The sequence below is a fragment of the Coregonus clupeaformis genome, unplaced genomic scaffold (assembly GCF_020615455.1).
Source record: "Coregonus clupeaformis isolate EN_2021a unplaced genomic scaffold, ASM2061545v1 scaf0132, whole genome shotgun sequence".
Taxonomy (NCBI): Eukaryota; Metazoa; Chordata; class Actinopteri; order Salmoniformes; family Salmonidae; genus Coregonus; species Coregonus clupeaformis.
The window spans coordinates 325,013-352,024 of NW_025533587.1; the positions used below are offsets into that span (position 1 = coordinate 325,013).

General features: G+C 48.3%; 1 protein-coding gene across 2 annotated transcripts in view; it reads right to left on the reverse strand.

Moving 5' to 3' along the window:
• Window positions 1-27,012, reverse strand: part of LOC121557022 (spondin-1-like) — a 157,769-nt gene that overhangs the window by 39,200 nt on the left and 91,557 nt on the right. The gene's annotated exons all lie outside the window — the stretch shown is intronic.

The window sequence follows — 27,012 nt, forward strand, 5'->3', positions numbered from 1 at the left end:
CTGCTCCCCGCACTAAGTTAGTGGTGCGTGTTCCCAGTCCGGCCCAACCCGTTCCTGCTCCCCGCACTAAGTTAGTGGTGCGTGTTCCCAGTACGGCCCAACCCATTCCTGCTCCCCGCTCTAAGTTAGTGGTGCGTGTTCCCAGTATGGCCCAACCCGTTCCTGCTCCCCGCACTAAGATAGTGGTGCGTGTTCCCAGTCCGGCCCGACCCGTTCCTGACCCTCGCACCTAGCCAGTGGTGCGTGTCGCCAGCCCGGCCCGGCCTGTTCCTGCCCCTCGCACCAAGCCTGTGATGCGCGTCGCCAGCCCGGCCCGGCCTGTTCCTTCCCCTCGCACCAAGCCTGTGGTGTGCGTCGCCAGCCCGGCCCGGCCTGTTCCTGCTCCCCGTACCAAGCCAGTGGTGCGCGTCGCCAGCCCGGTCCGGCCTGTTCCTGCTCCCCGCACCAAGCCAGTGGTGCGCGTCGCCAGCCCGGTCCGGCCTGTTCCTGCTCCCCGCACAAAGCCAGGGGTGCGCGTCGTCAGCCCGGTCCGGCCCGTTCCTGCTCCCCGCACCAAACCAGTGGTGCGCGTCGTCAGTCCGGCACAGCCCGTGCCTGTTACAGCGGGACCAGACCAGGGGCGCCACGGGGGGGGGGTAGCGAGAGAGTGGTGGTCACGCCCGGAACCGGATCCGCCTCCGAGGCGGAATGCTCACCCAGCCCCTACCCTCTTGAGTTTGTGTGGCGCGGTCGCAGTCCGCGCCTTGGGGGGGTACTGTCACGCCCTGGCTCTGGGGACTCTTATATGTTGAGCCAGGGTGTTAGTTTCTATGTTTAGTGTTCTATGTTCATGTTCTAGTTCATGTGTTTCTATGTTGGCCGGGGTGGTTCCCAATCAGAGGCAGCTGTGGCTTGTTGTCTCTGATTGGGAACCATACTTAGGCAGCCTGTTTTGCACTTGTCATTTGTGGGATCTTGTTCCGGAGAGGTTTGTGTTTGTTAACCTTAGGACTTCACGTATCGTTTTGTTGTTTTGTTGTTCGTGTTTAAGTACTCATTAAAAGATGTACGCATATCACGCTGCGCCTTGGTCCGTTGCTTATAACGATCGTGACACTCTGCCTCTAAATTACATTACAGTACATTTGCAAATGTTATAGAGCAGCCATTTCATGGAGTTATGGAGAAATTGTACCTCTCCAGGATAAATAAAAATGTCATGTTTTTTTTTGTTATCAAGTGAATGCATTAATAGATGATTCACACAACCCTGTTTAAATAGTATTTGGCCCCATGCCTGTTACATCAGATAACAGCATCAAAGTACATGAAACAACAAAGGCCTTGTTACGATCGTCGGATATAGAGGACCAAGGCGCAGCGTGGAAGGTGAACATACTTATTTATTAAATGATACACGAACAAAACAACAAATCGATACGTGACGTCCACAGGTGCAAAACACAAACCAACACGGAACAAGATCCCACAAACACTGTGGGAAAACCACCTGACTAAATATGGTTCCCAATCAGAGACAACCAGCAACAGCTGACACTCGTTGCCTCTGATTGAGAACCACTCTGGCCAACATAGATATACAAAAACTAGACTAGACACAACGAGCACAAAACATAAACTCTACACACCCTGGCTCAACTTAAAAGAGTCCCTAGAGCCAGGGCGTGACAGTACCACCCCCTAAAGGCGCGGACTGCGACCGCGCCTAAACATCACCGAACAGGGGAGGGCTGGGTGGGCATTCCTCCTCGGAGGCGGTTCCGGCTCCGGGCTTGACCACCACCCTCTACTGACCCCCCCGTAGTGCCCCTGGTCTGGTCTAGCCCCACTGGCTGGAGCTGGACTGGACTTCGGTGGAGATTGCTCAGGCTCCGGTGTGGAGCAGCTGACCGGTACCTGACCAGGCACCGGTGAAACGGGCACGGGCTGGCGATGCGCACCACAGGTTTGGTGCGGGGAGCAGGAACAGGCCGGACCAGGCTGGCGACGCGCACCATTGGCTTGGTGCGGGGAGCAGGAACAGGCCGGGCCGGGCTGGCGACGCGCACCACTAGCTTGGTGCGGGGAGCAGGAACAGGCCAGACCGGGCTGGCGATGCGCACCACAGGTTTGGTGCGGGGAGCAGGAACGGGCGGGCCGGGCTGGCGACGCGCACCATTGGCTTGGTGCGGGGAGCAGGAACAGGCCGGGCCGGGCTGGCGACCGCGCACCATAGGCTTGGCACGATGGACAGGAACAGGCCGGACCGTACTGGGAACACACACCACTGGCCTTACACGGGGATCAGGAACGGGCCGGACCGGACTGGCAACACACTTCAGTACCTCTCGCCGTGCCTCTACATTTTCCTTCCCCTCTATACACCAATGGCTCCCGTAACCCGGTGGCCTTCTCTCCTCGTCCACCAACTCGCCCCTTATCTGCCTCCAGTGGCCCCGTCGTCCCTGCCATGTGCCCCCCTAAAAATTTATTGGGGTGCCCCTCGCCTGTCCGACGACTGCCCGGTTGGCGCCGCTTCTCCTCTCCTGCCTGGGCACGCTGCTTGGTCCTGTATTGGTGGGATCTTCTGTCACGATCGTCGGATATAGAGGACCAAGGCGCAGCGTGGAAGGTGAACATACTTATTTATTAAATGATACACGAACAAAACAACAAATCGATACGTGACGTCCACAGGTGCAAAACACAAACCAACACGGAACAAGATCCCACAAACACTGTGGGAAAACCACCTGACAAAATATGGTTCCCAATCAGAGACAACCAGCAACAGCTGATACTCGTTGCCTCTGATTGAGAACCACTCTGGCCAACATAGATATACAAAAACTAGACTAGACACAACGAGCACAAAACATAAACTCTACACACCCTGGCTCAACTTAAAAGAGTCCCTAGAGCCAGGGCGTGACGGGCCTAATGTGAGTCAAAAAAGGATGATGTCCATGTTCTTTATAGTAGTAGGTACTGTACTGTATGCTACTGGAAAGAAAAGCATGAAAGTGAATTTGCCACTTTAACAGCCAGACACAGACAAATACACTCCGACTCCATGGACACACACACACACACACACACACACACACACACACACACACACACACACATACACACTGATAAGGTGGTTACGGTGTTCAGATAAATACAGTGGCACAGATTGCCAATTTTTGTTCTGATTCCTAGGCCGTTCTCAGGGCAGGAGAGGGAGGAGGGATCTCTTGCATTTGGAGACTGACGAATCAGCAGAAAAGTGGATTGGGCTTCACACCAAAAGCCCATAGGGCTTTCTTCCTGGCAGAGGTGGTCAAGGCTTCAAACTCTGGGAAGGTACTTCAGAGGACAACAACATTCTAAACTTATGCTTTAGCAATGCATGTTGCCTTAGATTGTATTCCTCTGGCACAATGGCAGACATGGCCATAACACTAAGACAAGCTGCCATAACACTAAGACATACTGCCATAACACTAAGACATACTGCCATAACACTAAGACATACTGCCATAACACTAAGACATACTGCCATAACACTAAGACAAGCTAGAGAGAAGCATTCAAAGACCCATACGCACAAAGTTGATTTAGACACAATTGACTGGATCAATTTCAGCTCAGAGACTATAATTGACATACCAGCATTTTTGTCATATTGATTGGCTTCGAATGTCAGCTTTTGTTGGCTGTAATGTGTTTTCAGAAAAAAATTATTTTGACCACTCGTAATACAAAAAAAAAGATTCTGAAGAAAACGTTCACACAAAGAAAGCTCTATCACTCTGAGATATCCTTGAGATCTTTTGTCAGCTCCAAAAACATTTGCAGTGAAGTTGTGATTCACTTGCACCAGCAGTAAGGACTGTTTATTACACATGTTATGTCATTTTTATGAGAGTGTTATGTAGCCTTATTATAGAGGTTCAAAAGTACCATCTAATTTACGTCTCTCTGCTCAGAATATTGGGAAAGCAATAGGTTATAAACCAAGCTTTCACCTCTCTTATCCCATACAGAACAGTCTTTACATCAAGAAAGTAAGGAATGCATTTTTTAAGTATTCCACCAGGGCCTTATAGTGTGCTGGTGCAAAAACAGTCTCCACAGAGGAAGGGCATATCAGAGCCCATGACAGGACACTCAATGACTGATCCCCATTAGTTACATAACAGGACATGGTCCCTGGGTTCTCCCACCACAGAGACCCACCAATTAGTTGTTCAGAGAGTATGTTGTTTCCCTTCTCTGACTAATTTAATAGGAGACAATAGCAGATCTATTATCTCAGAGTTATCCTCTGCAATGGTAGAGAGAAGAGTGAGAAGTGAGAGAGAGAGAGAGAGAGAGAGAGAGAGAGAGAGAGAGAGAGAGAGAGAGAGAGAGAGAGAGAGAGAGAGAGAGAGAGAGAGAGAGAGAGAGAGAGAGAGAGAGAGGAGGGGGGAGAGGGAGGGAGGACCTCTCATGATGCTCTGAGTATCCAACCCTCTCTTCTTCTCAACTTCAATGAATTATTTTCTTCCTGGATGTTTTTGGTTGAGTACATTGAAGCTTTCTTCTTGCTTCCCAAAAAGTCCCATTTGATGCCATATTCAAGCTCCTAATTAATTGCAGTAAAATATCCTAAAATCACTGTGCAAGAAGCAGGAAAAAATACTTTCATACATTTTTTAGATGCTTATTACTAATGCATTTCAGAGGGAAAAACATGTACACCCAAATGTTCAGTCAGATTCAGACCTTGTTCTCTACCTCTTTACCACATTTAGACAAACCATCTCTTTCTCATCCCACTCTGCATGGTCTTAGACTTCATAGATGACATCATAGCTTTGCTGGTAGTATGTCGTCTGTGAGACAGCGTTGGTTGGGACATACTGCGGTGAGTCACAGTCCCTCTCATTAATCAGTGTCAGCCTAAACCAGCCAGTCAGGTCTGACCAAGCAGACAGGAACATTGCTACTCCAGGGAAAGGCAGAAATGTGGCCCTGATTAAAATATGCTATTCGATAACATAACATCTGCTCCAAATTAATTATCTCACTGTAGTCCAGCGTGGCGAGAAAAAGGCGCATTTGTCAATGCCAAGCATGCAATTTCCTTCTGATTTTTGCCATTTTTTGTGCAAGGAAAACACTCCAATGAATTAATTTTCCATGTTGTGGCAGAATTAGATTCCATTTACAGATGGTGGGCCAGGTTAACAGAACATTTGTGTGGGAAAAGGCTTGACAGGATGGAGTATTATGAATAGCATTGGCTGTAATGATTAATAGCACTAGAAACAACAGCATATATTCATTACTAGACGTATTCATACAATTCCCAAGTTTAGTCTAATACTTTCAAACAGGTGCTATACGTCAGTTAGAGAGTTTGATGAACCGGGAAAGAGAAGCAACTGAGCATACATTTCAGATAGGTACCTGGCATGTGTGTGTGTGTGTGCAAGCATTGTGTGTGTGTGTGTGCACACTTGTATGTGTGCATGTCTGAGGCCTATAGAGCGGAGTTCTCTACTCTCATGGCTGAACGATGACAACTCCTGTCCAAACGTCATGCTCCCGTGAATACACTTAAGATAACCTAGGCTAACATATGTCACCATCTGCCAACACTCCTAAACCCAGACCTCTGTAACATATTGACATTTAGCTATCTCCCTGTGTCTGTCTGTCAGAATCCAAACATATTCGTTTTTGTTATTTTCTGTACACTTCCTCCTATCTTCCTATTTTTTTGTCTTGAATCTGACTTCTGAATGTGGAATTTTCCCAGTTAGTGATGACAATGCTCAACAGTGCTCACAGAAGACTTTACTCTATATATATCTGGCTCATTGCATGGTAGCCCTGGTTTAAAAGCCTTTCTTTTTCTCATCCTTTGAACAAAGGAACGGAGGAGGAGATCTCATCTCACAGTTATAGTACAGATGCACTTCTCAATTCACAAGGACACTTATGAATATTTATAATGGCATTACCGGCTTGTTATTGCTAGATTAGGCTTCTCCCTAATGTCCATTTAAATTTGCTCTTGACCTGTTAAATAGGGACATTACGTGTTGGATGTGAGCCCACTGTCAGAGGCCCCGGACACCAGGGGCAGGGCGCTCAGCTGGGAACGAATTGGCCTGTCGCGGGCCCTCAGACTGTGGAGATCAGCAATGAAATTGGTTCAAGGCATTTAAATATTGCCTCTCAGGTCGGCAGGGTCGGGGGAGAACAATGGACAAATATTGTGCTCCTCTCGTAATGGGAGGGTCCATAGGTTTCACTGTGACTGCTTGAAAGCAGTTATCCAGTTTCGACTTTCGCATGTTAGAAAGTGAATGGCTTCGTTTTTGGTTTATAATCAAACTAGTCTTTGCGGACTTCGTAAGATACTGGATTGTATTGCAGCATCTTCTTTTACATTCCTGACTGCCTCTCTCCTCAACTCTACTTCTCATGACCAGTCTTTCCCTCTTGTTCCCTTAGCTGGTAAGAAACAGTGACTTGTTGAGATGCTAACTCTGCAACACTAGTTCTCTGTGGCACACTGCATTTCATGCTTAATATCGAATTAGCATAGATGAGAAGGGGGAGTTTTCACAAATATTGAAATGCTCTTTCGACCTCTCAGCTTGGGAGGCAAAGAATTGTGTGCAGTGTGTGTGGGTGTGTGTGTGCATGCTCATCTGTGTGTAACCCCACCTGTGCCTATGTGCATGACAACGTGTGTCTGTGTGTGTGTACTTGTGCATTAATTGGCTGTCAAATACCAACCTTGTCACACTCAACATGTGGGTGTGTGTATGTATATTGTTCGTGTGTCCTGTCAGTTCGTCTGCATTAATCTGTTCCACATCTAGCTCTGTTTTAATTAGACAAACAGATGACAGCAGAGGCAGGAGACAGGAGGCAGGCCGTGAACAGCAGCTTACAGAGACTCAGTGCTACTGTACAGTACGCTAGCAAGCTAGAGGAGCGTGATGCCTGTCAGGACGCCATATGCTAGCCTCACCCAACAGTAGGGTAGAGACAGGTTGGCAGAGACAACAGGGTGGGCAGAACTACTAAACAAAGCTTGAGGAAAAGACAAAGATCGCATTATGATGAATACCATTGTTAATAACAGCATTGTGGTGTACCCCATCACAGCATGAACGCCTAGTTTTTGATTAATGATTGGCTTGGAAAGGCTTTGAAGGGGGGGAAGAGGGGGGGGGAGAAAGAGAGAGGGTGTTAATTACCATGACCTTTAGCATCAGCTTCACTACTGTAATAGAGTCCTTATAGCTCTCACAGAGAAGATGACAGGGGAGGAAAGGATGGAGAGGAGAGAAGAAGATGGGGAGGTATTACCATCAAATGCCGCCTCCTATTCGTCTCACTGTCATTCTCAGTCTGGACTATTCAGCTAAAAGCGAGATAGGGCAAAATCAGGGAATAGCAGATAAGCTGGACAAGGTAACAGTATCCCCATCTCCACCTCATCCCCTGAAACAGTGCCTGCAGATTGAATATAAATAGCACTTAAAGCCAGCCATTTGGCAGGCTCCTTCTCCACAACTGCCTAAAAACACAGAGGACATTAGGGAGAAAGTATCTAAAACATCTAAATCCAAAATACTCAAAAGCAGCTGCCAGGTGCCACACTGTCAGACGCTTGAAGCCAAAAACCATCCACACACAGTGGGGAAAAGGGTGCTACCATGTGGTGAGTAGGGGTTGGCATATTCATAGCTATGCCAATGCATAATCCCCTACCTCCATCAGTTCAGTTCAGTTCCCACAATCTTGAACTCCATCACACCATCCATCCCCAACCTTACTCCACACCTACCTCCATCTTCCATCAGTCCAAGAGTGTCATCGTGTGTTACTGAATGAAAATACCTCATTCAACATATTTCCCTCCATACCCCAGCTCAATTAGCTCTAATAAATAGCCAGATAGCTTGCTTGATATTAAGGCTAATAAATAACCTTGGCGTGTCTGTATTTCATTCTAATTGCACTTAGTGGCACCATCTTTCATATTCTGACAAGCTTCTGCAAGGTTATCCCGCTCTGTTCTATTCCATTCTAATTTCTGTTTTTCCACTCCACTTGAGTGTTGGTGAATTGATACTGTATGCAGGGTAATATGTTACAGCCTCGCCTTGTATAGAGAGTCAATGGGTTCAAGAGAGAGCTCCAAGGACCACAGAACAAATCCAATCCTTTCTGTTCGAGACCTTGAGTCAAAGTAACCCTTCTTTGGGTACCATTATCGATTCAAAGATAACATCTCAAATGCAATGTGATACAACAGCTTTCCCTTGTGTCCCTGACCGCAAGTGGAAAACATCCTCTTGCCTCGTCACGCCAGATTTGGTACAAAATAATTCAATTTAATTACTGCATGATAATTCCAAGGAACATGGAGTGCTCCAGAAGAGAAATGATGTTGAATAGAACGTTTTGTATCTTATGAGGAATAAACTGACTCTGTATCTCTGAACCTCATTAACTTCCAGTAGCACAACAATTCAGAATGATCTCTTGTCCTTTCAAGTTCAGCAAAACCTCACCAAGCTCATCCTCTCTTTAGTTTTTTCTTTGTTCCCTTCCAAAAAAAAAAATAATATTTTAATTAAAACTTAGAGGCTCATTTTTTGTGTTCTAAGGACAGGATAGGGACAGTGTCCCAATTAGACTCCAATCTGTCTACCAGATCTTTTAATCTCCTTGTTTTGGTCGGATATGAACACCCAAGCAGCATAGTCCAGGCTGCACAATCTGCAGGCTCTCTCATGCATGCACACGACTCAAGACTCATCCTCGCTAATTCAGAACTGCGATTTCATTATTCACCCAATATCCACACTGGGGAATTCTGGGTAATTGATTCTAAGCCGCCACCCTGTGATGTCACTGCCTGCCAAACAAAACAGGTGTGTGGCCTTGTTTGAGTGCTCACCCACCACCAGGAGAAAAGGTTCTCCAAACAAAGCGGCCATCGTCCCACAGTGATTTCCATTAATCACCTTACAGGCGTCGCAATAAATATTCATAAGCCCTTATCTCATTAGGGATGAAATTCCTCTCAGAGAACTGAATAGATCAGTTATCTAATCAAATCATTTATATCCCTCCATCCTCTCTGGCCTTGCTTTATCGGCAGCCAAAATTACTGGAGATTTGGGTTTCTTACAGCCCTAAGTTTGATGGGGAGGGAATTGGGGAGTTCAGATAAGGGAGCGTAGATGGAAGGAGGAGGGGGTTATCAAATAAATGAGAGCCTTAGGAAGGAAGCAGATGACAGTTTTATTTCTCTACTCTCTTCTCTCCCTCACTCTCTTTCTTCCCAGGGTGTCATTACTGGGGCAGGGGGAGGAGGAGGCAGAGGAGGATTTGAATTTCACAGCATTTTCTGTATTTTTTCTCTGTCTCCCGCAGTTTCTACTCTGTGTTCAGCAAGGTGCCAAATGAACACCTGCTCAAAACCATCAAGCATCCATTTGGAGCTCTGGACTGAGGTTGTACACTTACATGGTGTTCGTTTACAATCTGCATGGGGATACACTGATTCCCCCTGTCTGTTTGAGGCTCTGTCAAAGTATTGGTAGATGAGACAAGCCTGGCTAGGTCCAATGCTGAGGTGAGGTGTGAGCCTGCTAACAACAGTGGTACATCTCTGAGCTCCCAGTGAAAACGGACAGGTTGCTTCACCGTCTGCAGGGCTTCTCAAGCAGCTGGCGGGAGAGAACAGCTGTCCCCTGGGAGACGGCCATGCATGCCTGTCGAAGCGGATGTATGTGTTGAAGCACAGACAGAGGGAATCGATGTGAAATGTGACACCAGCATGAACAGCCATTTTGGATAAATTTGAAATGGCATTCCCTGACTTCTGTAGCCCTAGTCTCGCGTGGCCAGCCTTCCAAAATCCTGTCTCATGCTAAAAGTCTGGAAGTCTGGCGAATTTCATGTTTGGATTTCGAGTTGAAATGGGAACAGTAGCATTCAGCGCTCTTACTCATGGCTCTGAGTAGAAATTACGTATCCCCTCAGGAGAGGCATTTCCTTGTGTTTCGTTTTATGTTTCTTTCTTGTTTTGTCTGTGTCTTTCTACGTGTCTTGTTTTGTCCGTGTCTTAGTAGCCTATGCTGCATTCCTTTGTATCTTATGCATGCTAGATTGTTGAAAGTCAGATTTTTTTTTTACAAACACAATGTCTCTTGGTTAGATAAGTGCCAATGCATTATTGGAATTTAAAGTGTAAAACTTTTTAAACTTGATTGATTGAAGTTTTTGGGGGGGCTTAGTCTTCTGAAGGCATGTTTGAGAGAACAGACTGTTGGGAGTCACTGAACATCATGGTCAACAGACACAAATGATCACCATGCAGATGTGTGTTGCAACAATCTGCATCACAACAAAATGGGAGCTGACAGTTTATGCCCGCACACACACACACACACACACACACTACAGTGATAGAACGAGATTTCATGCACACACTATTAACATCTGATCCATTGGATGTGTGCCTTGACTGGAATCTAACAATTTACATTTACATTTACGTCATTTAGCAGACGCTCTTATCCAGAGCGACTTACAAATAGGTGCATTCACCTTATAGCCAGTGGGATAACCACTTTACAATGTTTTATTTGTAAAGTGGGGGGGGTAGAATGATTACTTTATCCTATCCCAGGTATTCCTTAAAGAGGTGGGGTTTCAAATGTCTCCGGAAGGGGGTGAGTGACTCCGCTGTCCTGGCGTCGTGAGGGAGCTTGTTCCACCATTGGGGTGCCAGAGCAGCGAACAATTTTGACTGGGCTGAGCGGGAACTATGCTTCCGCAGAGGTAGGGGAGCCAGCAGGCCAGAGGTGGATGAACGCAGTGCCCTCGTTTGGGTGTAGGGACTGATCAGAGCCTGAAGGTACGGAGGTGCCGTTCCCCTCACAGCTCCGTAGGCAAGCACCATGGTCTTGTAGCAGATGCGAGCTTCAACTGGAAGCCAGTGGAGTGTGCGGAGGAGCGGGGTGACGTGAGAGAACTTGGGAAGGTTGAACACCAGACGGGCTGCGGCATTCTGGATGAGTTGTAGGGGTTTAATGGCACAGGCAGGGAGCCCAGCCAACAGCGAGTTGCAGTAATCCAGACGGGGAGATGACAAGTGCCTGGATTAGGACCTGTGCCGCTTCCTGTGTAAGGCAGGGTCGTACTCTCCGAATGTTGTAGAGCATGAACCTACAGGATCGGGTCACCGCCTTGATGTTAGCGGAGAACGACAGGTTGTTGTCCAGGGTCACGCCAAGGCTCTTCGCACTCTGGGAGGAGGACACAACGGAGTTGTCAACCGTAATGGCGAGATCATGGAACGGGCAGTCCTTCCCCGGGAGGAAGAGCAGCTCCGTCTTGCCGAGGTTCAGCTTGAGGTGGTGATCCGTCATCCATACTGATATGTCTGCCAGACATGCAGAGATGCGATTCGCCACCTGGTTATCAGAAGGGGGAAAGGAGAAGATTAGTTGTGTGTCGTCAGCGTAGCAATGATAGGAGAGGCCATGTGAGGATATGACAGTGCCAAGTGACTTGGTGTATAGCGAGAATAGGAGAGGGCCTAGAACTGAGCCCTGGGGGACACCAGTGGTGAGAGCACGTGGTGCGGAGACAGCTTCTCGCCACGCCACTTGGTAGGAGCGACCGGTCAGGTAGGACGCAATCCAAGAGTGAGCCGCGCCGGAGATGCCCAGCTCGGAGAGGGTGGAGAGGAGGATCTGATGGTTCACAGTATCAAAGGCAGCAGACAGGTCTAGAAGGACAAGAGCAGAGGAGAGAGAGTTAGCTTTAGCAGTGCGGAGAGCCTCCGTAACACAGAGAAGAGCAGTCTCAGTTGAATGACCAGTCTCGAAACCTGACTGGTTTGGATCAAGAAGGTCATTCTGAGAGATATAGCAAGAGAGTTGGCTAAAGACGGCACGCTCAATAGTTTTGGAGAGAAAAGAAAGAAGGGATACTGGTCTGTAGTTGTTGACATCAGAGGGATCGAGTGTTGGTTTTTTGAGAAGGGGTGCAACTCTCGCTCTCTTGAAGACGGAAGGGACATAGCCAGCGGTCAAGGATGAGTTGATCAGCGAGGTGAGGTAAGGGAGAAGGTCACCGGAGATGGTCTGGAGAAGAGAGGAGGGGATAGGGTCAAGCGGGCAGGTTGTTGGGCGGCCTGCCGTCACAAGTCGCAAGATTTTATCTGGAGAGAGAGGGAGAAAGAAGTCAAAGCATAGGGTAGGGCAGTGTGAGCAGGAACAGCAGTGTCATTTGACTTAACAAACGAGGATCGGATGTCGTCAACCTTCTTTTCAAAATGGTTGACGAAGTCATCCACAGAGAGGGAGGAGGGGGGGGGGGATTCAGCAGGGAGGAGAATGTGGCAAAGAGCTTCCTAGGGTTAGAGGCGGATGCTTGGAATTTAGAGTGGTAGAAAGTGGCCTTAGCAGCAGAAACAGATGAAGAGAATGTAGAGAGGAGGGAGTGAAAAGATGCCAGGTCCGCAGGGAGTCTAGTTTTCTTCCATTACCGCTCGGCTGCCCGGAGCCCTGTTCTGTGAGCTCGCAATGAGTCATCAAGCCACGGAGCTGGAGGGGAGGACCGAGCCGGCCGGGAGGATAGGGGACATAGAGAGTCAAAGGATGCAGAAAGGGAGGAGAGGAGGGTTGAGGAGGCAGAATCAGGAGATTGGAGGGAGAAGGATTGAGCAGAGGGAAGAGATGATAGGATGGAAGAGGAGAGAGTAGCGGGAGAGAGAGAGCGAAGGTTGCGACGGTGCATTACCATCTGTGTAGGGGCAGAGTGAGTAGTGTTGGAGGAGAGGGAGAGAGAAAAGGATACAAAGTAGTGGTCGGAGACTTGGAGGGGAGTTGCAGTGAGGTTAGTAGAAGAACAGCATCTAGTGAAGATGAGGTCAAGCGTATTGCCTGCCTTGTGAGTAGGGGGGGACGGTGAGAGGGTGAGGTCAAAAGAGGAGAGGAGTGGAAAGAAGGAGGCAGAGAGAAATGAGTCAAATGTAGACGTAGGGAGGTTGAAATCCCCCAGAACTGTGAGGGGTGAGCCATCCTCAGGAAAGGAACTTATCAAGGCGTCAAGCTCATTGATAAACTCTCCAAGGGAACCTGGAGGGCGATAGATGACAAGGATATGAAGCTTAAATGGGCTAGTGACTGTGACAGCATGGAATTCAAATGAGGAGATAGACAGATGGGTCAGGGGGAAAATTGAGAATGTCCACTTGGGAGAGATGAGGATTCCTGTGCCACCACCCCGCTGACCAGATGCACTCGGGGTATGCGAGAACACATGGTCAGACGAGGAGAGAGCAGCAGGAGTAGGAGTGTTTTCAGTGGTAATCCATGTTTCCGTCAGCGCCAAGAAGTCGAGGGACTGGAGGGTAGCATAGGCTGAGATGAACTCTGCCAATGGTCCTTATCCAGCTTCTGGCAGAGAACAACACATCTGTTCCCACTCTACAGTCAGGGGTGGAGAGGGGATGAGAATAACTGTAACACAATGTCTGTTGCTCAGTGATTGACCAGTGTGTCGATACTCTGGTGTGATCTACTCTATCTTTAGGTAATATTATTTTTACACGTGGTCTTCATCACTACAGCATGCTACAGCGTCATTATCCCTACTAAGGTCTTTAAAAAAATACACCACCAGAGTGAGACAGACAGAAAAACAACATCCATCCACCTGAGGAGAAATTAACAGCTGTCACGGAATGACCCTGTGGCCTTAGCTATGATGGATAACACAAATGTCCCTATGGCCTTAGCTATGATGGGCAAACATAATCATCCTTGTGGCCTTAGCTATGATGGGCAAACATAATCATTCACGTGGCCTTAGATATGATGGGCAAACATAATCATCCTTGTGGCCTTAGCTATGATGGGCAAACATAATCATCCTGTAGCCTTAGCTATGATGGGCAAACATAATCATCCTTGTGGCCTTAGCTATGATGGGCAAACATAATCATCCTGTAGCCTTAGCTATGATGGGCAAACATATATTGATGATGATAACAGCGCCGGAGAAGATGGCTGCCGTTTTACAGCCCTCTAACCAATTGTACTATTATGTGTGTTTTTCCGCATTATTTGTAATTTATTTTGTACATAATGTTTCTGCCATCGTCTCTTATAACCAAAAAGAGCTTCTGGATATCAGGACAGCGATTACTCACCTCGTATTGGACGAAGATTTTTTCTTCAACGAGGCGGCCGCGAAGGATATCATACAGACACCCGACAAGGCCCAAATCCCCGTCATTCGCGTGAGGAAGAGACTGAGATATCGTGGACGTAGATCGGGGTGCCTTGTAAGGATCCGACGGCGAGCGAGTAAACTGCCTCTTCCATCAATCCTATTAGCCAACGTTCAATCATTTGAAAATAAAAAGGATAGAACGGCTGACTCCGGTAAGACAAGGGGTGGCGGTCTGTGTATATTTGTAAACAACAGCTGGTGCACAAAATCAAATACTAAGGAAGTCTCGAGGTTTTGCTCGCCTGAGGTAGAGTATCTTATGATAAGCTGTAGACCACACTATTTACCAAGAGAGTTTTCATCTATATTTTTCATAGCTGTCTATTTACCACCACAAACCAATGCTGGCATTAAGATTGCACTGAATGAGTTGTACAAGGCCATAAATCAACAGGAAAACGCTCATCCAGATGCAGCGCTCCTAGTGGCCGGGGACTTTAATGCAGGGAAACTTAAATCCGTTCTACCTAATTTCTACCAGCATGTTAAATGTGCAACCAGAGGAAAAAAAACTCTAGACCACCTTTACTCCACACACAGAGACGCATACAAAGCTCTCCCTCGCCCTCCATTTGGCAAATCTGACCATAACTCTATCCTCCTGATTCCTGCTTATAAGCAAAAACTAAAGCAGGAACCACCAGTGACTCGGTTAATAAAAAAGTGGTCAGATGACGCAGATGCTAAGCTACAGGACTGTTTTGCTAGCACAGACTGGAACATGTTCCGGGATTCTTCAGACAGCATTGAGGAGTACACCACATCAGTCACTGGCTTCATCAATAAGTGCATCGATGATGTCGTCCCCACAGTGACCATACGTACATACCCCAACCAGAAGCCATGGATTACAGGAAACATCCGCACTGAGCTAAAGGGTAGAGCTGCCGCTTTCAAGGAACGGGACTCTAACCCGGACGCTTATAAGAAATCCCGCTATGCCCTCCGACGAACCATCAAACAGGCAAAGAGTCAATACAGGGCTAAGATAGAATCGTACTACACTGGCTCTGACGCTCGTCGGATGTGGCAGGGCTTGAAAACTATTACAGACTACAAAGGGAAGCACAGCCGTGAGCTGCCCAGTGACACAAGCCTACCAGACGAGCTAAACCACTTCTATGCTCGCTTCGAGGCAAGCAACACTGAAGCATGCATGAGAGCACCAGCTGTTCCGGATGACTATGTGATCACGCTCTCCGTAGCCGATGTGAGTAAGACTTTTAAGCAGGTCAACATTCACAAGGCTGCAGGGCCAGACGGATTACCAGGACATGTACTCCGAGCATGTGCTGACCAACTGGCAAGTGACTTCACTGACATTTTCAACATGTCCCTGACTGAGTCTGTAATACCAACATGTTTCAAGCAGACCACCATAGTCCCCGTGCCCAAGGACTCTAAGATAACCTGCCTAAATGACTACCGACCCGTAGCACTGACGTCTGTAGCCATGAAGTGCTTTGAAAGGCTGGTCATGGCTCACATCAACAGCATTATCCCAGAAACCCTAGACCCACTCCAATTTGCATACCGCCTCAACAGATCCACAGATGATGCAATCTCTATTGCACTCCACACTGCCCTTTCCCACCTGGACAAGAGGAACACCTACGTGAGAATGCTATTCATTGACTACAGCTCAGCATTCAACACCATAGTGCCCTCTAAGCTCATCACTAAGCTAAGGATCCTGGGACTAAACACCTCCCTCTGCAACTGGATCCTGGACTTCCTGACGGGCCGCCCCAGGTGGTAAGGGTAGGTAACAACACATCTGCCACACTGATCCTCAACACGGGGGCCCCTCAGGGGTGCGTGCTCAGTCCCCTCCTGTACTCTCTGTTCACCCATGACTGCATGGCCAGGCACGACTCCAACACCATCATTAAGTTTGCCGACGACACAACAGTGGTAGGCCTGATCACCGACAACGATGAGACAGCCTATAGGGAGGAGGTCAGAGACCTGGCCGTGTGGTGCCAGGACAACAACCTCTCCCTCAACGTGACCAAGACAAAGGAGATGATTGTGGACTACAGGAAAAAAAATAGGACTGAGCACGCCCCCATTCTCATCGACGGGGCTGTAGTGGAACAGGTTGAGAGCTTCAAGTTCCTTGGTGTCCACATCACCAACGAACTATCATGGTCCAAACACACCAAGACAGTCGTGAAGAGGGCACGACAAAGCCTATTCCCCCTCAGGAGACTGAAAAGATTTGGCATGGGTCCTCAGATCCTCAAAAAATTCTACAGCTGCACCATCGAGAGCATCCTGACTGGTTGCATCACCGCCTGGTATGGCAACTGCTTGGCCTCCGACCGCAAGGCACTACAGAGGGTAGTGCGTACGGCCCAGTACATCACTGGGGCCAAGCTTCCTGCCATCCAGGACCTCAATACCAGGCAGTGTCAGAGGAAGGCCCTCAACATTGTCAAAGACTCCAGCCACCCTAGTCATAGACTGTTCTCTCTGCTACCGCACGCCAAGCGGTACCGGAGTGCCAAGTCTAGGTCCAAAAGACTTCTCAACAGCTTCTACCCCCAAGCCATAAGACTCCTGAACAGCTAATCATGGCTACCCGGACTATTTGCACTGCCCCCCCACCCCATCCTTTTTACGCTGCTGCTACTCTGTTAATTATTTATGCATAGTCACTTTAACTCTACCCACATGTACATATTACCTCAACTACCTCAACTAGCCGGTGCCCCCGCACATTGACTCTGCAACGGTTACCCGCCTGTATATATAGCCTCCCTACTGTTATTTTATTTTACTTCTGCTCTTTTTTTTCTCAACACTTTTTTTGTTGTTGTTTTATTTTTACTTTTTTTGTTAAAAATAAATGCACTGTTGGATAAGGGCTGTAAGTAAGCATTTCACTGTGATGTCTGCACCTGTTGTATTCGGCGCATGTGACCAATACAATTTGATTTGATTTGATTTGATATTCATCCTTGTGGCCTTAGCTATGATGGGCAAACATAAGCATCCTTGTGGCCTTTGCTATGATGGGCAAACATAATCATCCTGTGGCCTTAGCTATGATGGGCAAACATAATCATCCTTGTGGCCTTAGCTATGATGGGCAAACATAATCATCCTAGTGGCCTTAGCTATGATGGGCAAACATAATCATCCTGTAGCCTTAGCTATGAATGGCAAACATAATCATCCTTGTGGCCTTAGCTATGATGGGCAAACATAATCATCCACATGGCCTTAGCTATGATGGGCAAACATAATCATTCACGTGGCCTTAGATATGATGGGCAAACATATTCATCCTGTAGCCTTAGCTATGATGGGCAAACAATCATCCTTGTTGCCTTAGCTATGATGGGCAAACAATCATCCTTGTGGCCTTAGCTATGATGGGCAAACATAATCATCCTGAAGCCTTAGCTATGATGGGCAAACATAATCATCCGTGTGGCCTTAGCTACAGTTGGAGTCGGAAGTTTACATACACTTAGGTTGGAGTCATTAAAACTCATTTTTCAACCACTCCACACATTTCTTGTTAACAAACTATAGTTTTGGCAAGTCGGTTAGGACATCTACTTTGTGCATGACAAGTCATTTTTTCAACAATTGTATACAGACAGATTATTTCACTTATAATTCACTGTATCACAATTCCAGTGGGTCTGAAGTTTACATACACTAAGTTGACTGTGCCTTTAAACAGCTTGGAAAATTCCAGAAAATGATGTCATGGCTTTAGAAGCTTCTGATAGGCTAATTGACATCATTTGAGTCAATTGGAGGTGTACCTGTGGATGTATTTCAAGGCCTACCTTCAAACTCAGTGCCTCTTTGCTTGACATCATGGGAAAATCAAAAGAAATCAGCCAAAACCTCAGAAAAAGATTATAGACATCCACAAGTCTGGTTCATCCTTGGGAGCAATTTCCAAATGCCTGAAGGTACCACGTTCATCTGTAAAAACAATAGTATGCAAGTATAAACACCAAGGGACCACGCAGCCGTCATACCGCTCAGGAAGGAGACGCGTTCTGTCTCCTAGAGATGAACATACTTTGGTGCAAAAAGTGCAAATCAATCCCAGAACAACAGCAAAGGACCTTGTGAAGATGCTGGAGGAAACAGGTACAAAAGTATCTATATCCACAGTAAAACGAGTCCTATATCAACATAACCTGAAAGGCTGCTCAGCAAGAAAGAAGCCACTGCTCCAAAACCTCCATTAAAAAGCCAGACTACGGTTTGCAACTGCACATGGGGACAAAGATCGTACTTTTTGGAGAAATGTCCTCTGGTCTGATGAAACAAAAATTGAATTGTTTGGCGATAATTACCATTGTTATGTTTGGAGAAAAAAGGGGAAGGCTTGCAAGCCGAAGAACACCATCCCAACCGTGAAGCACGGGGGTGGCAGCATCATGCAAAATGAAGGTCAAGGTCAAGGTATTAGAGAGGCCATCACAAAGCCCTGACGTCGATCCTATAGACAATTTGTGGGCAGAACTGAAAAAGCGTGTGCGAGCAAGGAGGCCTATGAACCTGACTCAGTTACACCAGCTCTGTCAGGAAGAATGGGCCAAAATTCACACAACTTATTGTGGGAAGCTTGTGGAAGGCTATCCGAAAAGTTTGACCCAAGTTAAACAATTTAAAGGCAATGCTACCAAATACTAATTGAGTGTATGTAAACTTCTGACCCGCTGGGAATGTGATGAAAAAAATAAAAGCTGAAATAAATCATTCTCTCTGCTATTATTCTGACATTTCACATTCTTAAAATGAAGTGGTGATCCTAACTGACCTAAGACAGGGAATTTTTTCTATGATTAAATGTCAGGAATTGTGAAAAACTGAGTATGTAAACTTCCGACTTCAACTGTATGCCAGTCAAACAACATAAACACATATTATCTCCCTTCTTATCTCTGTGTCTTACCCTGTTGGTGCTAACAGAGCTCACCTGATCAATGGACATGTCAGGAGCTCCTGAAGATAAGTCTGTGTGGGTTTACCATGTGAGGGAAAACAGATTAGAGTAGTACTTTAAACCTCTGCTTTCTCATATTGATGATGTAATTTCCTCTCCATCCATCAAGGTTAGGTAACACTCTGGAACTACATCCCTGTCAACCAAGTTTTGAGATTGATATTAACCCATTTAACTACAGTTGAAGGTTGATTTGATGTGCTCTCATTTTTATAGTCCTCGCAACACACTTACAGTGAGGGAAAAAAGTATTTGATCCCCTGCTGATTTTGTACGTTTGCCCACTGACAAAGACATGATCAGTCTATAATTTTAATGGTAGGTTTATTTGAACAGTGAGACACAGAATAACAACAAAAACATCCAGAAAGACGCATGTCAAAAATGTTATCAATTGATTTGCATTTTAATGAGAGAAATAAGTATTTGACCCCTCTGCAAAACATGACTTAGTACTTGGTGGCAAAACCCTTGTTGGCAATCACGGAGGTCAGACGTTTCTGGTAGTTGGCCACCAGGTTTGCACACATCTCAGGAGGGATTTTGTCCCACTCCTCTTTGCAGATCTTCTCCAAGTCATTAAGGTTTCGAGCCTGACGTTTGGCAACTCGAACCTTCAGCTCCCTCCACAGATTTTCTATGGGATTAAGGTCTGGAGACTGACTAGGCCACTCCAGGACCTTAATGTGCTTCTTCTTCTTCTAATGTTCTCACCCAAGATTTGACGGTACATGGCCCCGTCCATCGTCCCTTTGATGCGGTGAAGTTGTCCTGTCCCCTTAGCAGAAAAACACCCCCAAAGCATAATGTTTCCACCTCCATGTTTGACGGTGGGGATGGTGTTCTTGGGGTCATAGGCAGCATTCCTCCTCCTCCAAACACGGCGAGTTGAGTTGTGACCTCTTTAAGGAATACCTGGGATAGGATAAAGTAATCCTTCTACCCCCCCCCTTACCCCAACCCAAAAACAAAAAAACAAAAAACAAAACATTGTAAAGTGGTGAGCCCACTGGCTATAAGGTGAATGCACCTATTTGTAAGTCGCTCTGGATAAGAGCGTCTGCTAAATGACGTAAATGTAAATGTAAAATGCCAAAGAGCTCGATTTTGGTCTCATCTGACCACAACACTTTCACCCAGTTCTCCTCTGAATCATTCAGATTTTCATTGGCAAACTTCAGACGGGACTGTATATGTGCTTTCTTGAGCAGGGGGACCTTGCGGGCGCTGCAGCATTTCAGTCCTTCACGGCGTAGTGTGTTACCAATTGTTTTCTTGGTGACTATGGTCCCAGCTGCCTTGAGATCATTGACAAGATCCTCCCGTGTAGTTCTGGGCTGATTCCTCACCGTTCTCATGATCATTGCAACTCCACGAGGTGAGATCTTGCATGGAGCCCCAGGCCGAGGGAGATTGACAGTTATTTTGTGTTTCTTCCATTTGCGAATAATCACACCAACTGTTGTCACCTTCTCACCAAGCTGCTTGGCGATGGTCTTGTAGCCCATTCCAGCCTTGTGTAGGTCTACAATCTTGTCCCTGACATCCTTGGAGAGCTCTTTGGTCTTGGCCATGGTAGAGAGTTTGGAATCTGATTGATTGATTGCTTCTGTGGACAAGTGTATTTTATACAGGTAACAAGCTGAGATTAGGAGCACTCCCTTTAAGAGTGTGCTCCTAATCTCAGCTCATTACCTGTATAAAAGACACCTGGGAGCCAGAAATCTTTCTGATTGAGAGGGGGTCAAATACTTATTTCCCTCATTAAAATGCAAATCAATTTATAAAAAAATGTACATGCGTTTTTCTGGATTTTTTTATTGTTATTCTGTCTCTCAATGTTCAAATAAAACTACCATAAAAATTATAGACTGATCATTTCTTTGTCAGTGGGCAAACCGACAAAATCAGCAGGGAATCAAATACTTTTTTCCCTCACTGTATCTAGTTATGGTTAACCCTTTACACTTGTGGAAATTGGCCTATATGGATAGGGCTAAATTGAAATGTTTCTTGCAGAAGAAGTATGAAAATGCATAAGCATGGTAGCAATGGAAAGGTAACCGTTTGGAGATTATAGGACAATTATTAGACCAATGTTGAGGACATGTCACGATCGTCGGGAACAGAGGACCAAGGCGCAGCGTTGAATGCGTACATACTTTTTTATTTGTGAAATACACGAACAAAAACAACAAACGATAACGTGACGTCCACAGTCTAACACAAACCACACTGGAACAAGATCCCACAACCACTGTGGGAAAACAGCCTGTCTAAATATGGTTCCCAATCAGAGACAACCAGCAACAGCTGACACTCGTTGCCTCTGATTGAGAACCACTCTGGCCAACATAGAAATGCAACAACTAGAACGGACACAACGAGCACAAAACATAAAGAACACTCACACCCTGGCTCAATATACCAGCATCCCCAGAGCCAGGGCGTGACAGTACCCCCCCCCCCAAAGGCGCGGACTCCGACCGCGCCAACAGAACACCACAGGGGAGGGACCGGGTGGGCACTCCGCCTTGGCGGCGGATCCGGCTCTGGGCATGATCCCCACTCCCTCTCTAACCCCCCACAGTACCCCTGGTCCGGTCTGGCCCTGCTGGCCGGAGCTGGACTGAACACTGGTGGAGCGGATTGCTCTAGCTCCGACGTGGAGCAGCTGACCGGTACCGGACCAGGCACCGGTGGAACAGGCACGGGCTGTGCCGGACTGACGACGCACACCACTGGCTTGGTGTGGGGGAGCAGGAACAGGCCGAGCCGGGCTGACGAGCGCACCACTGACTTGGTGCGGAGAGCAGGAATGGACCGGGCCGGGCTGGCGACGCGCACCACTGACTTGGTGCGGGGAGCAGGAACAGGCCGGGCCGGGCTGGCGACGCGCACCATAGGCTTGGTGCGGGGAGCAGGAACAGGCCGGACCGGGCTGGCGACGCGCACCATAGGCTTGGTGCGGGGAGCAGGAACAGGCCGGGCCGGCGACGCGCACCATAGGCTTGGTGCGGGGAGCAGGAACAGGCCGGACCGGGCTGGCGACGCGCACCATAGGCTTGGTGCGGGGAGCAGGAACAGGCCGGGCCGGGCTGGCGACGCGCACCATAGGCTTGGTGCGGGGAGCAGGAACAGGCCGGACCGGGCTGGCGACGCGCACCACAGGCTCGATGCGGGGAGCAGGAACAGGCCGGACCGGGCTGGCGACGCGCACCACAGGCTCGATGCAGGGAGCAGGAACAGGCCGGACCGGGCTGGCGACGCGCACCACAGGCTCGATGCGAGGAACAGGAACAGGCCGGACCGTACTGGGGACACACACCACTGGCCCTACGCGGGGATCAGGAACGGGCCGGACCGGACTGGTAACACACCCCAGTACCTCTCGCCGTGCCTCTACACTTTCCTTCCCCTTTGTGACCAGTGGCCCCCGTAACCTGGCGGCCTCCTCTGCCAACCCGCTGGACCGCTCTATCGCGGCCTCCTGCTGCCCCGTCGTGAGCCCCCCCCTAAAAAAATTCTGGGCTTGTCTCTCCCCCGTGGACCAGGCCTCCATGGTTCTCGCCCACCTTTCGCCCTTCTGCTTCCAAGTCAAGCCCCTCTCTTCCTCACACTGCTTGACCCAGTCGAGGAGGCGAAGGAGATCCGCTAGAGATCTCCCTGGCGATGGCTCCTGGACACGCTGCTTGGTCCAGTCTTGGTGGGATCTTCTGTCACGATCGTCGGGAACAGAGGACCAAGGCGCAGCGTTGAATGCGTACATACTTTTTTATTTGTGAAATACACAAACAAAAACAACAAACGATAACGTGACGTCCACGGTCTAACACAAACCACACTGGAACAAGATCCCACAACCACTGTGGGAAAACAGCCTGTCTAAATATGGTTCCCAATCAGAGACAACCAGCAACAGCTGACACTCGTTGCCTCTGATTGAGAACCACTCTGGCCAACATAGAAATGCAACAACTAGAACGGACACAACGAGCACAAAACATAAAGAACACTCACACCCTGGCTCAATATACCAGCGTCCCCAGAGCCAGGGCGTGACAGGACACAACAGTTCACCTGACACAAGACTGAATCTAAATATTACACTGTTGATTTATGTGCATTTTACATTGACTGTACTTTTTGCCGCATTTGTTGATAACGAAATCTGAAAATACTCTGGATACATTCAGTAACATAATAAGAATATTCCTGGAAAATGTGGGGTAGGTGCAACATAAGACAACAAAATGACAAGGGTTTGAGAGAGAGGACTAACTGGTGTCTCTATGTGGCCACACACCTCAAGTTTACAAAGATCCTAAGTAATTCCAATGCACTTTTATGACTCAAAGAAGTCTTCAACTATAAGGTGGTTTTTTGAGCTCTCCAAGCTGTGCCGTTGAGGAACTAGAGCAAACACACTGGTAGTTGTTTTATTTGGAACACAGCCCTGCAGTTGTTTTGTTTGGAACACAGCCCTGCATCCCCTTCATCACACAATTACTGTTGTTGTTTACGCAATCCATAAACGTTCCCATTATAAATCGCAATCTGGGTCAGGTGGAGATTATTTGAAAGCTTGTTCTATTGCCAACCTGCCTAGCTAAGTTATAAAATATGATCTTCCAGTGTTAGGCTTTCACAGGTGTCACGCCCTGGCCTTGAGAGGCCGGTTGTCTTTAGTTGGTTTGGTCAGGGCGTGAGGATCTATGTTAGTATTTCTATGTTTAGGATCTAGATGTGTATTTCTAGGTTTGGCCGGGTGTGATTCCCAATCAGAGGCAGCTGTCTTGCCTACCTTAGTGGTGGGATCTTGTTCCGTTGTTAGGCTTGTATGTGTATAGCCTGAGGGCTTCACGTTACGTTGTTTCTTGTTTTGTTTATTGAGTTTAATAAACATGTTCGCATACCACGCTGCACCTTGGTCTGACCCGTCTCTCAACGATCATGACAACAGGGCAATTCAGAGAAACCAATCCTAATTTTGGTGTGCATAGAAAAGAGTAATGCGTGCATTCAGGTGCGTGTTCCGCAGCAAATTTTCTTCACAATAGACAAACATAGGCTCATTCTGTTCAGGACAACCCAGGGTATAACGCCATGTCATCTTGTTACTGTCCATCAAATATAGTGAACATAAACGTTAACACTGTATACTGTATGACACAGTGGAGGCTGCTGAGGGGAGGATGGCACATAATAATGGCTGGAACGGAGTGAATGGAATGGCATCAAAACATGTTTTCCATGTGTTTTATGTATTTGATACCATTCCAATATTTCTGCTCCAGCCATTACTTCGAGCCCGTCCTCCCCAATTAAAGTGCCACTAACCTCCTGTGGGATGACATGAGTTATATAATATGGAAATGTGAAGTACACATTTGGACTCATGGGTGTTTGGCTTGCTTGTATGACATCAAAGCGGTATTTAAATACACAGAGCCCTCTTAATTTACAGCATTTCCCTCACTCAGACAACAAAACATTTGCAAAAGTTACCCAATTAGCGGGAGGGATTGGGGCAACTTCTTGTCGCTGTCACGATTCAGACAGACGACCAGAGGACCACAATTGCGTCACACCAGAAAGTTTATTAAACTTAAGGGAAAAGGGAAGTAGGGAGTGAATGAAGGCTCCAGGGGTAACAGGGATCCCGTCCAATGCGCTGGGTCTGTGCCCCCCCCAGTGGCAGCGATGCGTCCTATGAAGCCGGTGGTGGGTGGTCCAGAAGTCCTGGGGGGGGGGAGACACAGACACAACAGGGCGGAATGAAACCAGGCAGCAGTACAGTTCAAGGGAATCCAAAATACGTAGTAGCAAGGCAGAAGGCTGGTCAGAGTTACCGGGATTGAAGAGTAGTCAGGAGTCGTAATGGCAGAAGCAGGTCTGGATCTCCTAAGGCAGAAGAGTATCCAATAAACAGGCAGGTCCGGGGTCACAAAACCAGGGTGAGCCAGAAGCGCGAGCAAACAGGTTCCGGGTGTGAGCTTTGCAGACGATCTGACACCGGAGAGCTGAAAGACAGGGCCTTAAATACTGGGAGAGGTTAGTGGGTAATGCAGCGCAGCTGGCAGAGTAATTAGAGCCGAGCAGAGCAGGGACAGGTGGAGCTAGTAGGCTGAGTAGAGAGAGGGAGGTGAGCAGAGTGGAAGATAGTGGAAACCAATTAAGGTGGTAACCCGGTGGAGTGAGAGGGCTCATGACAGAACCCCCCCCCCAAGGGACGGCCCCAGAAGTCCCAAGAGCAACACCACGCCGGGCGGGAGGAGGGGAGCCGGAGGAGGGCTAGAACTCCTCCGAACGGTCCGAGTGAACGTCCTCATCCTCGGAGGAAGCCGGAGGGCCGTGGTCGGGAGATGGGACAGGTCCCGAGACAGGATCAGGCACAGGACAGGAAGCCGAGCGGGCCGGACGGTTAGGGACCCCTCTGGGGCGGCCCCTACGGATTGCAGGTTGATCAGGATGCCGTTGGTGGAAAGCGGTGATGAGAGTCCTATCCACAATCCGACTAGCTGGCACCCAGGTCCTTTCCTCAGGTCCATAGCCCTCCCAGTCAATGAGGTACTGGAGACCCCTACCCCTCCGTCTGGACCGAAGCAGGCGGCGGACGGTGTAAACCAGACCACCATCGACGAGCCGTGGAGGAGGAGGACCAGGCGCAGCAGGGACCAGCGGACTCTCATGGATGGGCTTAATCTTAGACACATGGAAAGTGGGGTGCACCCTCAGGGAATTAGGCAGTTGGAGCCGGACAGCAGTTGGGCTAATCACTCTTATGATAGGGAATGGGCCAATGAACCGAGGTGCCAGCTTCTGCGACTCCACCCTGAGTGGCAGGTTCTTCGATGACAACCACACCCTTTGACCAACATGGTAGGTGGGAGCAGGAATTCTCCGACGGTTGGCCCCGGTAGTGTAGCTGGCAACGGACCTGAGGAGTGTGGCTCGGGCTTGTGACCAGGTGCGGCGACATCGACGGGCAAAAGCAAGTGCAGATGGGCAAGTAACCTCCTCCTCCTGGCTGGCAAATAGAGGAGGCTGGTATCCATAAACACATTGGAAAGGGGACATACCGATGGCAGAGCAGGTCAGAGAATTGTGTGCGTACTCCACCCATGTCAATTGCTGCGACCAGGAGTGGGGGTTGCGTGAAGTCATGCATCGCAGTGTCTTCTCGAGCTCCTGATTAGCCCGCTCTGACTGCCCATTGGATTGGGGATGGAATCCGGAAGTCAGACTGACTGTGGCTCCCAGCAGGTGACAGAACTCCTTCCAAAAAGTGGAGGAGAATTGTGGACCACGGTCAGAAACAACATCCCTTGGCAGTCCGTGGATCCGGAAGACGTGTTCCAGGACCACCTGGGCGGTCTCCTTGGCGGTTGGGAGCTTGGGGAGGGGAATGAAGTGTGCCATCTTGCTGAAACGGTCAACGATGGTGAGAATGACGGTCATGCCACTTGAAGGGGGGCAGCCCCGTGACAAAGTCAAGGGCGATGTGAGACCAGGGACGTCTGGGCACAGGCAGGGGCTGCAGCAATCCGGCTGGGGGCTGGCAGGACGACTTGTGTTGGTTGCAGATGGGGCAGGCTTGGACGAATTCCCGTACATCCTTCCTCAGAGAGGGCCACCAGAACCTCTGGGCGAGCAGGTTGTAAGTGCGGGTGGAGCCAGGGTGACAAGCTAGGCGGGAGTCATGTCCCCACTGAATGACCTGGGACCTCAGGTCT